This window comes from Mirounga angustirostris, unplaced genomic scaffold (assembly GCF_029215605.1).
Source record: "Mirounga angustirostris isolate CCGP_5_RB_7025 unplaced genomic scaffold, mMirAng1.0.hap1 SCAF_10, whole genome shotgun sequence".
NCBI classification, from domain to species: domain Eukaryota; kingdom Metazoa; phylum Chordata; class Mammalia; order Carnivora; family Phocidae; genus Mirounga; species Mirounga angustirostris.
Window position 1 is genome coordinate 83,216,773 of NW_026991718.1, and position 16,160 is coordinate 83,232,932.

Here is a 16,160-nt window from a genome sequence, read left to right on the forward strand (position 1 = left end):
GTGTCCCTGAGTCTCTTATACCTAATCTCCCCCCTCAAAAATGATTGAGGGACTTTTTTATTCTCATCCTGTGATCTTGGAACGGGTGAGTTTGGAAGTCCTAGAGCCTAACAGAGGACCATGTCACCAGGGAACATATTATAACACTGTTAAATTAGAAGCTGAGACTGGCTCCTGGCCATTTGGGTCTCCTCATGCTGTTGAGCCAAAAACCTAGAAAGGGTCACTGGACTGAGCAGAGTGATGGATCTTAATTACCAGGGAAAAACTAGATCATCACTACATAGCAGGTCAGGGAAGATTAGGGGGTTTGCCCAAGGGATTCCTAGGGATATAGCTTCTTGGTACTGCTCCCCAACTGTCCTCATCCATGGAAAACTTCAGTCAATTCAAGGACTCAAGTCATTCAGGAATGAAGGGCTGGGTCACTATCACGCATCAGAGAAGCTCCTCACGCAGCTGACACACTGGCAGAGAGGAAGAGGGACATGGTGTGGGAGGAGGGAGAAGCGGGTTATAATGCCAGTTAGGCCTTGTCACCACCTACAGAAGAGGAGCATGCAGCAGATCTGTTTCTGTTCATCGTTTTCCTTCTCCCTCTTCCTACATTTCAGTATCAGAAGAGCACTGTTAGGGCTAAAATGTTAGGTTTCTGGTGGGCATATGGCTGACTTGACCTCACCCATGGTGATATCACATCTGATGAAATTTGGCGTGTCCTCTCTGTGGAGACCATGACTTTTTTTACACAAACAAAAGACAAGACAGGATAGACTGTCCAGGATATTTTCCTTTGGCCCTCTAGACCCACTTTCCAACCTTGTCCACCATGCTCCTTGGCGGGGAGGCATCGACCAGGCCCCTGTGCTCTGGCTTCTGGGGGAGATCAGCCAACGGGACATAGCAGCAGGAAGCTAGAGGGTGGGCTGCACATTCCCCCTTCCTCCCCCACTGGGAGGTCCCTCCCTTGACAGCTCCTGTCTGGCACTCCTCTCCACTGAGCTACTCCTCCCTGGCTTGGGAATGCCCTTCCCCTTTGCTCTTCCAGCCCCATCTGGTAATGACCTCCCTCCATTGCTGGTCTCAGGCCACTGTACTGCCTTTGTTTCTTTCCTAACCTTGGCCACAACTTGGTAAATATCCGCTCCTTTAAACTCTCCTCAATGACCCGGTTGGAGGGTCTCTATTTCCTGCTAGATCCCAGATTTTTCCAAGTAAAAAAAGCCATTGAAAGTGTTTAACATATGGGCGCCTGGGTGGCTCAGTTGGTTAAGCAACTGCCTTCGGCTCAGGTCATGATCCTGGAGTCTCGGGATCGAGTCCCACATCGGGCTCCCTGCTCGGCAGGGAGTCTGCTTCTCCCTCTGACACTCCTCCCTCTCATGCTCTCTGTCTCTCATTCTCTCTCTCTCAAAAAAAAAAAAAAAAAAAGAAAGTGTTTAACTTATGAAATATAACTTACATGAAGAAAAGTGTATATAACATTAATCTAACATTGAACACGTAGTTATAAATTGAATACCCATTTGTTTGGGTTATCCCCACCCCAGTCAAGAACTAGAATGAGGCCAGCCCTCCAGAAGCCCCCCTGATCTTGTATATTTCTTCCCCATGACAATCCCCTTCCTCCCTTTACAGATTCATTTTTGCTGTAAGCCGCCATTCGTTAAGCCACCATTTTAGTGGTTTAAAACTACACAAATATATTACCTTATAGTTTTGACCATCAAAAGTCTAAAAAATGCATATCATAGGCAAAAATCAAGGTGTTGGCAGGGCTGCATTCCTTCTAGAAGTCCTAGGAGACAATCAGTTCCTTGCCTTCCCAGCAACTAGAGGCTTGGAGCCTCTCCTAGGGGCAACCCTTGGCCCATGGCTCTACATCACCCAACCTCCGCTTCTGTCCTCACATCCCCTTCTCTGACTCTGAGCCCCTTGATTCCCTTTTATAAGGACCCTTGTGATGACATGGGCCCCACCCAGATAACCCACGGTGACCACCTTATCCCAAGACCCTTAACTTAACCATATCTGCAAAGTCTCTCTTGCCAGGGAATATAACATATTCGCAAGTTCCAGGGATTAGGACATGGATATCTCTGGGGGCTGTTTTTCTGTCCACCACACCCACTCTCTGGACTACTTAGGTAATCATTTCTTCAAATAAAGCTGTTTTTTAAATGAATTGATTGGGGCTGTTCATCACTATGTGGTGAGTTTTAAGTTAGGCCATGGCATGGTAGTGAGCTGCTTTTGATTCGACCGTCATTCCTTGGCCCCTTCAGTTTTGGACAGGAAGGCAGAAAGCCATGGTATAAGACATGCATCGCTCACATGAACAAGGAATGGCTTTTGACCACTTGGTGTTGCATGGACTTTTCTCATGACCCTGAGAAGTGTATTATTATCCCCATTGTTATTCCCATTTTACAGCTGAGGGAAATGAGGCTCAAAGATCTAATCAACTGGCTTCAAGCTGCTCAGTTAATGAATGTCAGAGCTGTGAGTCAACACGCTAGTCTGTGTGACACCAAACCCTACCTTCTTTCTACTCCATCACAGGCTCCCCATGAAGAGAAGTAATTCCTTTTATCTGCATCAAATGAAACTGAGGTGGGACACCCCTGTGCAGATATAATCCCATTTTGCTGATACAGCAGCCCCAAGAGTGGACAAACATGTTTTGTACTATAAGCCAACTGTAGATAGCCCTGCAGCATCAGTAGCTCTAATGTACATTTCCCTGAAATTTCCATTTGCTCATTTTATTGTCTATCATCAGGTTCTGCAGAAGGAAAAAAAAAAGAAAGAAAAAAAAAAAAACAAACAAAAACTACCCACTAAGTAACCTTAGCAGAAGCCTGGCTTGTTTCATGTAGGAGAATGGTGTGTTGGGTTAATGACTCCAGTAACAAATGCACACCAGGGTCATTATTTATAATGGGCAGTCACAAAAAGCAGTAGCAAAGTTGGCATGGGGCAACATGCAGTGTAAAATTTTAATTGCAAGGCATTTTCTGGAATCTGATTTGAAATGTCTTGTGGTTATAAAGGGAAAACAGCTTTCAAGAAAGATAGGCATGGTGACCGGGGCGAGGTTTTAGAACTGTGTGCATGTTTGCTTGGGACACCTGAGAAAGGAATGCTAGCCAAATTTCTCCCTGACACTTACGTTGCATTATCATCAAATTAGAAATCATCTGAGCACCGACTAAGTGCTTAGCACACATAAAATCTGAGCAGAAAATTAGCATTAGTATCCCTGTTCTAAGGTCAATTAAAAAATCCTCGTCTGAGGGGAGCCTGGGTGGCTGAGTTGGTTAAGCGCCTGCCTTCGGCTCAGGTCATGATCCTGGGGTCTTGGGATGGAGCCCTGCATCAGGCTCCTGGCTCAGCGGGGAGTCTGCTTCTCCCTCTCCCTCTGCCCTTCCCCCTGCTTGTGCACTCTCTCTTGCTCCGAAATAAATAAATAAAATCTTTTTTAAAAATCATGGAGCCTATTCATCAAATCCATTACACAAATCTACTTTTCTTGAAAAAGAAATCACCTGATGATATGATCAGGCTTAGGAGCCCTTTCTCAGCTTCATGTCACAGAGTAAGTATGTCCTGGTACATGATGACCTTAACAATGGATGGCATTTATGGGCCACTCATCATGTTCTAAATGCCTCATGTGTGTTCACTCTTCATGACCTCCTTATTTTACAGGTGGGGACACTGGGCACAGAGACGATCACTTTTCCATGAGCTGGGAAGGGCAGAGTACAGCCCGGAATTCAATGAGACTCCAACCTTCTTGCTCAGCTTATATCCTGCAGATCTCTGCGAAGACTGTAAGCCTTTTGAAGGCAAAATCTGTCCACCACATCTGGCATATTTTTGTTTATTGTTCAATATTCCTGTTAACTATTGCTGCATGACAAATACCCAAACTTAGTGGCATTAAAAAACCATTTTAGTATGCTCACAGATTCTTTGGGCAGGAACTTGGATAGGGCACAGAGGGGATGACCAGTCTCTTCTCCATGATGTCTGAGGTCTCAGCTAGAAAGACAAACAGCTGGAGGTAACTTGAAGGCTAGACACTAGAATCATCTGGAAGTTCTGAGGAGGCATATCCCAAGAGGGGGCACTGGAGGGCAAGTATTCCAACCAAGCCAGATGGAAGCTGCATGTCTTTTATGATCTCAAGATCATATATATGGACTCTTGCACCTTTCTCCATAGATGGAAGACGGAGCAGAACCAAGCCCATCCAGATTCGGTGGAACGGGACATAGACTGGTGGGAGGAGACATAGACCATCCTGTATGATGTTCTCAATTTTCTTAGTTTCCAAATAGTGTGTGAAAGCTTTCTTGTCGAGACAAGTGGATTTCCTTTGATGTGGGGAGTGAGTGGCCCAAATTCCTTGTGATGCACAGGGCACTTTGTGGTTAATAATCTACTGTTCATTATAACGATCTGTAGTCTCTGTCATAACAAGTGGGCTGGAACCACAGATATATTTACTGCTTTAATTTAGTTGCTAGCATTAGGCTTATTTTGAAGTATTTTTCTCTCCATTTGGACTGAATGTCTTTTATCTGAGCTTATCCTCACTGCCAATAAGTTTAGCATTCATCAACAGCTCAAAGCCCCGATATTCTACATCTCCCCTTCTACTGATCTTCTGTAAGTTCATCTTTATAGCTGTGAATCCATTCATCACCCCAAGCTGTCCCTCACATTTGAATGGCATTCCATTTAGCTAAACCAAACTCTATTTCTTTATCGGGACTAAAGTTCTTTGTCATTTTAATAGTTTAGAGAGCTTTTTCTTAGAGCTGGCACTGAGTTTCAGATTGTCCACAAAGAACATATGGATGCTAATAATATTCTTTGTTGGGTTTCATCTTAACCTCTACAGCTCTTCTGGCAATTTATGCCCAAGAAGACCCATAAAGTCTGAGTATCCCTAAAACATTCTACATCCTGTAAGAAGACCTACAGTTTGGCAGTTCTCCCCCAGCACAACTAGACACTACATTTCATTTGTCCATCTCATTCCACAAAAGCTTTAGTCTTGATTCTACTCACCTACCTCCACCCTAACTGATGCAGGCGAAGTATGGCGAAAAATCAGTATGATCCATTATGAGATAGGAAAAGAAGAGATGTGTAAATGAGGGAAGGGAAGGGAAGGGGGAGAGAGGAGAGGGAGAAAGGGGAAGGTGCAGAGAGAAGAGAAAGGTAGGTTCTCATCCAGAGCCGCACTAGGAGAGGTGGGTACGCTTCCCAGCTCGGGGATGAGATTACAGAGCAGCCAGGAGATGAAGATTCAGAATCAGAGTGTCACAATCAGGGTGAATGCGACGCCCCAGCCCCAGGGCCTGTCCCTTCCTCCACAGGCCCAGCCCTGCCCTGGGGAAGGGCGGGCAGGTGAGCAGGTTAGAATTACTTGCTGTTTGCTGGGCTGGCTGCGGGACATGGAAAATCCTGGCCTGGGTTGAACCCTCCTGGGAGAATAATAATCTGTGTACATTACAGGAAGTACTCTTTGCACCAGTTTTGGGTTGGTCAATGAACAGGATGTTATGGGCAATGCTAGACAGTTGATGACAATCTCTCCTCTCAACACATTTCCACTCTAGATGGGCCCACGCGACACGCACAGCAACTGACAGGACGAAACGCTAATGCAGGGCAGGCCCAGGAGCTCAGACTGGGGAGATGTCCCGCTGCTTGAGGTTGTCAGGGCGACTTCACAGGGGAGGGAGGGAAGGCTTGGGGAGGCAGGAGAGGGAATGTCAAATTCCACTGACCAAGACCAGTCTGGTTGGGGTGGGTGGAGAGAAAATGAACTCATCCCTTCAGCATCTCAGAGACCATTCCTGGGAGCCACGTCAACAAGGAAACCCACAGTATTTAGCAATTGCACCGAGGCCTGCCAGTGAGCATCTGCAGTGCCTCCCAGCGGCCCTTGGTCAAAGAGAGAAGAGCCACTTTGTCACAGATATGCTCTGCTTCTACTGCCACAGACAGCAGCCACAGGCCCTTTCTGTCTGCTTCAGCTGAGGCTGGGAATCCTCTGGAGCAGCAGAGGTCCTCCCAGGTTTCACCCACCGGTTCTCCCACTTAGCGGGCACGAGCAGCACGGATGCTCTGAGCACCTTCTCAACCTTTATGAACTAGGCACTGAACGTGCCTAAATGCCCAGCGAGGCAGGTTTGAACGGCAACCCTGTTTTGTCCCCAGTGAGAAAAGAGGCACAGAGATGTCAAGTAACTTGCCCAAGGTCACAAGGCTAGCAAGAGGTACTGGATTCAAGGCCAGGCAGAATCCAGAGCAAGTTTCCTGACTGCGGGCTGTGCTACCTCCTAACGTCCCCCAGAACCACGCCCCCCCACCCCCCCGCGTGTGCTCCAGCCCCGCCACTGGGGAGCGTAGATGAGCTGAGAGTTTAGTGGCCCTAGGCACAGCTCAGGTCTCTCCATCCTGGAAAGATGCTCTTCTTTTTTTTTTTTTTTTTTAATTTTTTTATTCTTATGTTAATCCCCATACATTACAACATTAGTTTTAGATGAAGTGTTCCATGATTCATTGTTTGTGCATAACACCCAGTGCTCCATGCAGAACGTGCCCTCTTTAATACCCATCACCAGGCTAACCCATCCTCCCACCCCCCTCCCCTCTAGAACCCTGTTTGTTTTTCAGAGTCCATCGTCTCTCATGGTTTGTCTACCCCTCCGTCTACCCCGCTTCATTCTTCCCCTCCCGCTACCTTCTTCTTCTTTTTTTTTTTTTTCTTAACATATATTGCATTATTTGTTTCAGAGGTACAGATCTGAGATTCAACAGTCTTGCACAATTCACAGCGCTTACCAGAGCACATACCCTCCCCAGTGTCTATCACCCAGTCACCCCATCCCTCCCACCCCACCCCCCACTCCAACAACACTCAGTTTGTTTCCTGCGATTAAGAATTCCTCATATCAGTGAGATCATATGATACATGTCTTTCTCTGTTTGACTTATTTCACTCAACATAATACCCTCCAGTTCCATCCACGTCGTTGCAAATGGCAAGATCTCATTCCTTTTGATGGCTGCATAATATTCCATTGTATATATATACCACATCTTCTTTATCCATTCATCTGTCGATGGACATCTTGGCTCGGAAAGATGCTCTTCTGAATTACAGCTGAGAATCCACTTCCAGGCCACACTTGCTTAGGACTTAAACACAGAGCCTCCTCCCAGGGGAGAAAGGCCCCATACCCCAGTGTGACTCCCGTGCTGTCCCCGGGCCCCAGAGCTCGCAGCAAACAAGAGGGGAACCCAGCAGAAGACTCAGGATCCCATCTGTGGGCCTCCAAGGGGCTGCAAGGGACATGTCAGCCCAGCTCTGTAGTTTGGAACCTGCAGTTAGATTCAGGCAGCCTGTGAGAAATGAATTGAGTCCCCTGGACTTTCAATCAGAATTCTGTGGTGTGCATTTTTCTGGAAGGATAGGCTGCAATCAAAATTGTCCAGGGTCTGGGACACAGTAAGAAGTATCTGGCCCTTGCCAGGTCAGAGCTATCTAACTGCCACTCCATCAGTCCCTGCAAGCCAGCGACAGTGTGCACAGCCCTTGTCTCTCACCAGCTTCAGGGGCAGACAGCCAGGGCCCACACCAAACCCGAGCAGCCTCGGTAGAAGCGCTAAACACAGACCTGGTGATAACTACTCAATAAATAAGGAACCATCAGCTGTTAACAAATCACAGTCAGCTGATATTAAGGAATTATTCTTAATTTGGTAAGGTTGGTAATGAAATTGTGATTGTCTTCTTTTAAAATCCTTAGCCTCGGGCGCCTGGGTGGCTCAGTTGGTTAAGCGACTGCCTTCAGCTCAGGTCATGATCCTGGAGTCCCTGGATCGAGTCCCGCATCGGGCTGCCTGCTCGGCAGGGAGTCTGCTTCTGCCTCTGACCCTCCCCCCTCTCATGTGCTCTCTCTCTCTCATTCTCTCTGTCTCGAATAAATAAATAAAATCTTAAAAAATAAATAAATAAAATCCTTAGCCTCTGGGATGGAGAAGAGTGGGGAAGAAATGAAAGAATGGCAAATATTACAATCTTTGAAGCCAGAGCTGAGCACTTAGGGCTTCCTTATACTATTCTACTTTTGATTTTTTTAAAATTCCATAATGAAAAGTTTGAAAAATAAAAATAAATCAAAGCCACTATTCTTAACAAGATGCAAATGACTGAGCCAAGTGAAAGTGGTACTTCTCCTGGAAAGGGAAGCCTCCCCACTCCCCGCAGGCACATGGGGTGGGGGTGGGGGGGCCGCCTGCGCTGGTGCCCACCTTCCAGCCTGCCTGGTCCCCTGGAGGCCAGCAATTGGCGCCAAGCGGGGGAAAGGAAAACAGGTGAGATGTGGGTCCCACCCGGAAAGGGTTCAAGGTCCTGGCATTCTCTACTCCCACCTTGCGTCTTTGGGCGCTTCACCGTCCAGGTCTCAGTTTTGCTCTTCATAAAATGGTTGGACGTCAGGAGGAGAGGTGCGTGGACGGCATGGGGGTCCGTGGGAGCGCCTCCAGAGTTGTACAAGTGAGGCAGAGTCTGGCATTTTCCTGCGATGGCTCGGGGCCGCGGGGGTGGATGGAGAGGATCATGATTGGGAAGAGGGAACACACACGCACACACACGCACACGCACACACAGACACGCGGGCGCGCGCGCGCGTCTCCCTTCCTCTTCCTCCCCCCCCCCCGAGGGGCGGTACCCCGGTCCCTTGGGGGAGGTTTTCGGGCGGAGGACCGGGGAGGACGGCGCCCCGGAGGGCGGCGGGCCGCGGGGGAGCAGGAGCGGGGTCCGGGCCGCTGCAGCCGGGGGCCCCTCCCCGCCGTCCCCTCCCCGCCGTCCCCTCCCCCTCGCCTCCTCCGGGTCCCCGGCAGCGGCGTCTGGAGGAGCAGCCGGCGGCGCAGCGGCCGCGCAGCCTTTGTCTCGGGACCGCGGGGCGGCGGGGCCCAGCGCTGGCGTAAGTGACCGCGGCCCGGGCTGCCGGGGTTCGGCGGGGAGCGGGCCGGGGGGCGCGGGCGCTCCCAGGGGCTGCGGGGTCGGACGGGCGGGGAGCCGGGCCGGTGCGCGCCCTACGAAGCGCTGCGGGCGCGGGGGGCGCGGGGGGCGCGGCGGGGTGCCGGGGTGCCAGGCGCCGCAGCCTTGAGCCCGAGGACGTGCGGCTTGGGTGCCAATCCTGGCGGCTGTGTTTCTCGGGGCAGAGGCCACGCGGGAACGGAGGAGGAGAAACGGGAGAGGAGCCGGCGAGCGTCACCATCATTACCATCACCATCACCACCACCGTCACCACCATCACCATCTCCATCTCTGCCCGTCGCCCATCCCAGCGGCCCCCGACCTCCCCTCCCCTCTCATTTCCCCGGGTATCGTCAACTTTATCAGAGTATTTCCTTTTCCTGGGTGATACTTTGAAACCTCGACAGAGTGCCCCAAATTAGGAATAAGTACCTGTGCGGTGGGGCATTCGGTCCTCTTTCCTTTGCCAGTTAGCTACCTCGGCTTTCCCATCAGGAAAAGGACCACGGTGGTGCTCCCTTGCCCACAGGCAGCCTTCGATGGCTGGCAAGCTTTCAGTTTTTCTACTCTGGTGTTGGAAAGGGTTTTGTATATTAAAAAAAATTTTTTTCTCTCACTTGGGAATAATGATGATCGTGATGGTAAAGTAATATCTTCACTAAATTCAAGAGTTTTAAATTCTTCTCTCCTTTGATTTGTGACTGTCAGAATACCAGTAGCAAAGAGAGGCATAAAGAAAATGAAACTTTGACTAAAATACCAAGAACAGACGCTAAACAGGTACGTTTGAAGAAAAATCATCCCAGAGGACTGAGGGCAATGACTTTTGTCTAAAGTGTAGAAAGTGCTCTTTTAGTGCTTAGTGGCTGTAGATGTCATTATTTTTGGATACATGTTGCATCCCCTGGGTGCTTTTCACCCTACCTGAAGAGTGTTTTAATTGTTGGTGTTTCAAAACTGGCATTTACCTGCTCCAAAGGACTGCTGAGCAGTCAGAGCACAGATCAGCCGAGCCGGAGGGGCTGTTAGGAAGCCCAGCATGACAAAGCACAGAGATCTTCTTATGAAAAGTAACTTGCAGAACACAAGATCCTAAACGCTCTGCATTTTTGCCTATGAGTTAGAAGTTGAATCTCGAAATTTCCATGTTTTATGGTCTAGTCTAAGAAAGACAACTAGACAATCCTAAAGGGCTTGACATGCTTGGAACTGTCAGTACTACGGCAACGTTCCTTTGAAACAGGGTAATGAACCCCATGGTATGGTTTGCCATGTGTCCTGTTCCTACTCGGAGAAAAAGTGATAATATTGAAAATAATGTGGACCCAGTTGAGCTGCAGTTGTCATTGCCCAAATTAAGATACCTCAAATGTTGAAATATAATCATGTATCATTAACTCAAACCTCTCTAAGTTGTGAAATGGATTTTTTTTAAGTTTTATTTATTTATTTGAGAGAGAGAGGGAGGTGGGGAACATCAGAGGGAGAGAGAGAGAGTCCTAAGCAGACTCCAGGCTGAGCTCAGAACCCAATTGGGGGCTCGATGTGGAACTTGATGTGGGGCTCAATCTCATGACCCTGAGATCACCACCCTGAGCATGACCTGAGCAGAAACCAAGATTTGGGTACTCAACCGACTGCACCACCCAGGTGCCCCTGTGAAATGGGGTTTTTAAAGAGTAGATGTGATTCTGGGGAGAATGACTTTGAAATCATCTCTTTCCCTAAAAATATTTTAGGGGCCCAAATTTAAGTAAGGTGTAGTCAATCTAAAGCAATTACATTTTTAGAACAGACTTAAGGAAGGGGCGCCTGGGTGGCTCAGTGGGTTAAGTGACCAACTCTTGATTTCAGCTCAGGTCATGATGTGGGGCTTGTGGGATCAAGTCCCCCATGGGGCTCTGCACTGGGCATGGAGCCTGCCTGGGATTCTCTCTCTCCCTTTCTCCCTGGTCTTCCCCACCCCTCTCTCTCCCCCTCTCTAAAAAAACAAAACAAAACAAAAACAAACAAACAAAGCACCTCACCATGTTTCTGTTCTGGATCTTTGGGGAATAATTAGCATCTTTAGGAACTTCTGTGCCTTGGGTTGTTACTGAATTCTTGTGTTATATCCCACATGAATTGTTTTAATTCATACGAATTTTTATATCCCCATATGAATTATTAAAATTCTTAAAATTTAATAAATTAAATTCACAATTTAAAAATCATTTAATTTCAAAAATAATTCATTACTTTTATTGAAGTATGCTTTACATATGTAAAATGCACCACTCTTCAGTGTATAGCTTGATGAATTTTTATGTTTGTATACCCTCATATTACCGCCACCCAGAACAAAGTACAAAATATTTCCATCATCCTCGAGTGTTCACCCCCGCCCATCCCAGACATAGTACTCCTCTGACTGCTCTCCTCTGACTGCTCTCAACTGATTTCTTTTACGTTTCTCCCTGTTAAATCTGGTTGGCTTATTCCTTCAGCAAATATGACCAAGTCCAGGGCCTGGGCCCAGCACGACACAGACGTGAGCCTTCCCCTGGAGAGCAAATAAGGCCAATAATTAAACAAGCAAGGGTAATACTGTCTATGCAGATACAAAAGGTCATAGGAACTCAAGGCAAGCCATATTCCAGTTTTGGGGGATGTTTTGTTTTGTTTTTATGAGAGGGGAAGCGAAGGCTTTTTGGAAGATGAGAATGTTTCTGTTGGGATCTGAGAAATGAGTAGAAGGTAGTCAACTAACACATGCAGGGGGAAGGAAAGGAAAGATTCTTCCAGGTAGAAGGAATATCATGAGCCATGGTTCAGAAATGAGAGCACATGGAGTGTTCTAGGAACACAAATAAGTCAGGGAGGACGGAAGTACAGGGCTGGGGAGAAGCACATGAGATAGAGCTGGAGAAGCCGTAGGGTCCCAGCCAGAAAGACTAAGGCCATGAGGAGGGTGGGGCTTTGCTCTAAGGGCAAGGAGAGTCTCTGGACAGGCTTTAGTCACAAGTGCACAGAATGAGATCCGATCTCTCAGCCGACTATGTAGTATGAGATTATAGGAGGGACTGGATGGGAGGCTGTCACCGGCATCTACGTGAGAGGCTAGGGTGGCTTTGATGAGGCAGTGGCAATGGGAATGGTGCGGGGGAATGGATGGACCTGAAAGAGATTTAGAAAGTGAAATCAGCACAACTTGGTGTCTGACGTGCAAGGATTCAAGGAGGACGCATTGATTTTTTAGATCTTACAGAATGGGTGGATGATGGTACCACTGGAAATTTGGGGAGCGAATCTAGTTTGTATAATACCCTTCTTTGAAGTATTTCTTTCCAAATACATTTAGTGTCAGTTGCCAGCTAGCCAATGGGACATTTAGGTAGAAATATCTACTAGGAAGTCGTAACAGGTAATTATGGGACACATTCTATATGCCAGACACTCTCTGGACACTGTGAACAAGACAATGCGCTGTGCCCTTGTGAAGCTCACATTGTATCAGGCTGGAGCTGCAGCCCGGGGTCTACCAGATATACGTAGTTAACTAAAGGCTTCAGAGTGAACGAGGTTGCTCAGGAAGATTTCAGTGAAAGGACAGAGAAGTCTAGCATAGCATCCCAAGGAACACTAGTATTCTAACATGGAGAAGAGGAGAGATGGCTGGGAAAGCAAGAGAAGTGTGGCATTCAGAGGTCTGGGGAATGGTCCCCAGTGTCATACACTGCTGAAAAGTAAGATAAGGACTAGAGGTGTTCTGTTGTGGTGCTTCTCAAAGTGGGGTCCCCAGACTAACCACAGCAGCAGCATTACCCAGGAATTTAAAAAGACACTTTTTTAAAAAAAAGATTTTATTTATTTATTTGACAGAGAGAGATACAGCAAGAGAAGGAACACAAGCAGGGGGAGTGGGAGAGGGAGAAGCAGGCTTCCCGCGGAGCAGGGAGCCCGATGTGGGGCTCAATCCCAGGACCCTGGGATCATGACCTGAGCCACACGTAGACGCTTAACCGACTGCGCCACCCAGTCACCCCTAGAACGACACATTCTGGAGTTCCACCCCGGACCTACTGAATCTGAAACTCTGAGAGTGGGTCCCAGCCAGCTGTGTTTTAACCAGCCTTCTAGGTGATTCTGATATAAACTGAGGTTTGAGAACCATTGCTCTACTGCATTCATTGATAAGGAAGTCATCGGTGACGGGAAAGAGTGACAAAAACAATTTCATTGAAGTTACAGCTGTTTGGGATAAATTCAAAAAATTTTAACAGGAGTGTTCAAGTTTTGTTTTATTTTTTATTTGGAAATTTCCAGTGTTTTATTTATTTTTTTGCAGGGTTGATTTTTTTCTTTCTTTTATATACTAGTTGATAATAGATTCCTATTTTGTCTCACTCTGTTCTACATGATTTTTGGAGTTCTATTTTTATCTGCTTTGAGACACATCCCTTTATGGGCTCTCAATATGTTAGGCCACCTGCGTCATTGATCATTGATTTGCTGTCCTCAACTCTGAAATGGAGGAATTAAAATTCCAAAATAGAGTGCAATCATGAATATAAGTGAGTCTTGACTCTGAATGGCAGCTGAGAAAATACGTAGATGCTTGAATTAGTTCTTCCAGAAAGTTCCAAGACTCTATCAGGGATATATTTCTAATTATTTGGACTTCATACTCATGTGAAGTAACTGGAAGTGTGCCTTTTCATCTAAAGTGATCCAACAACATAACCATAATTATTGTACTTTCAATGTACTTATGGAGGAGAGGACTCTTATTAACCAGGTCTTTTCCTGTTTCTTTTGTTGTCCCACTCCCAAGTATTTTCTTTCATTTGACAGGAAGAAGTAGAGCATATTACTATGTTTTGCTACCATCAAGGAAAATCTGTGGTAGATTTTCAAATCAGAAGAAATTGATGCAGATGTTACTCTTATTGCCATCACAGTTCACAATGAACACTCTTCATTTTATAAGAATAAAAACTGGTAGTTCCAGTGCTCTGCATAATGAGTGACAAGCACAAAGAAGGTCCCCAAATATTGAGTGGATGGATGGATGGATGGGGAAGTGGTTAAGTAGTTGGCTGGATCAGTGGATGGATGGCTAGATGTGGTACATGTTTGGAAGAGCAGATAGAAGAATGGATGGGTGGAGCAGTGATGGATGGATGGATGGATGGATGGATGGATGGATGGATGGATGGATAAGTGGGTAGATGGGTGGCTGGCTGGATGAATTAGTGGATAGATGGATAGATGGATGGATAAATGGATATGCAGGTAGAAGATCAGATGGATAAAAAAAATTATCATGAGAGAGTTGTCCTGCCTAAAGAGGGAAAAGCAGTCCTTGTAAAAATATTGTTCCCCCTGAGGAGGGTACAGTGAAATGTGCTGAAGACAGAGACATTACTGGTGCTGTTCCTTATTTCCAACGTGATCTCATACAAATCCCCTAACATCCCTGAGCCTCTGTGTGAAAGGATGGTATCGGCAACCCCACCAGCTGCCACATTTGGGGTCGGGACCCCATGTAAAATGGTCATGAATATGTTGTTAAAACTGTAAAGTGCTATAGGAACGTAAATAATCCTTATTATATGTGGATAGATAATGGATTAGAGTTCGAAGTTGCTTTTCAGTGTGTTAGGACTGCTCTTTTGCTCAGCTTTGGGGACATCCAAGTCATTCCTTATGCCAACTCACACAAGGTTTCGGTGGGCTCCCTTTTCCTCCTGTCTGGATTAAGCAATGCAATGATCTTTTGCTTAATACAGTGTCTCCCCATATATGGTATGCAGCATAGAAGCACGTATTACCAGCATGTCAAACCTGTGATTTATTGACTTAAAACGAGATGAAAATGTACAGCAATAAAGTTAATCTAACTTCGATGTGAAGAGAAATATGAGGTAAATCATAACACAGGCGAGATGCAGCTGTCTATGGCAAAACAACTGTGAAGGTGGCAGGGATGCAAATGACTAACTTTGGGGCAAGTCCAGCTCAATATATCTGGGAGTGGGGTGCATAAAAGCAATCTGAAGTTACTAGTTACTAGCTGTTGAGAATATATCATGAGCTATTTTTCTTTCCAAGCCATGGGCCATCCAGCTGCACACAGTGAGCTTTCTTCTGCCCCTCTGTTGGTGGTAATGATCTTTAGAGATTGGCCAGCTTACCTCTCTGTTGTTTACAAAGTGCTCTCACAAACTTTTTCTGTGCACATGGGTTCTGTTTAAGTGGTATCCCCATCGCCACTTTACAGATAAGGAGGGAGGAGAAACGTTCCCTGTCGAGACCACAGAGCCAAAGACGCTGACTCAGGTGTTCCAATGAGAGCAGTTCTTTTCAGTTAAGAACTCCTCAGTAATGGAGCTCCCGGCAAAGCGTGTGTCATGTTGCAGAGCTGTCAGCCTGTTGATCTTGTTAATATGTTGATTCTTTTGAAGAATCATCAAGTAGGTGGAAAGGGATCAGAACTGGCCAGTCCCCAGCCAATGGCGCCTCATGGATATAACACCCAAGGATGGTGTGTTCTCTGCCCGTGCTGTGGGTCCTGGCAGGAGTGTGGGTGCCTCCCACTCAAGCTCAGGTTGAATGCGTACAAAGCAGTGTGAGTGCTGGATGCTCTAGCACACCCATGAGTCTCTGGCCATGTTCGCGGGGGACATCCTTGAGTCAGAGGCGTCTAAAATGTAGTCAATGGGCTGTTTAGCAAAGCATTACTGGACACTTGTGACCTCTCAGGGATGTAGTTTTTAGTCAACCCCTGTAAAACTGGCTCCTTGAGCCAATTCACAAGAAAATAGACGCATTGATTCATAATCAGTTTATTCATACATTGTACGTTTGTGGAACTCCTACCGCATGTGAGGAGCCATAGCTATAAGAAAGGGTTGGTGTTTTTTTTTTCAATTTTTTGTTGTATCTACTTGACATTTTATCCAAAAAAGGAACTGAGTTGGAAATTATAAAGACAAAGAATTTTTGAAGTCATAGAAATGCTGATGAGAACAGTCTTTCAACTTTCATATTAATTACTGGCCTCAGACTCTTGACTCTACTTCAGAAGTGCTTCGCCCCTCTGGGGACT

The 16,160-nt window shown here is 46.7% G+C and overlaps 1 protein-coding gene across 2 annotated transcripts in view; it reads left to right on the forward strand.

The window, feature by feature from the left end:
- The first annotated feature begins 8,398 nt into the window (after nucleotides 1-8,398).
- The window catches only part of GPR45 (G protein-coupled receptor 45), an 83,678-nt gene continuing 75,916 nt past the window's right edge, over nucleotides 8,399-16,160 (forward strand). Inside the window, exons 1-2 of one of the 2 annotated variants that reach the window (XR_010405752.1) lie at nucleotides 8,399-9,014; nucleotides 9,256-14,299. The gene's annotated coding sequence lies outside the window, so the exon portion shown is untranslated. Of the gene's footprint in view, nucleotides 9,015-9,255; nucleotides 14,300-16,160 lie in introns of those variants that run through there. The other variant, XM_045883791.3, reaches the window with a different exon arrangement.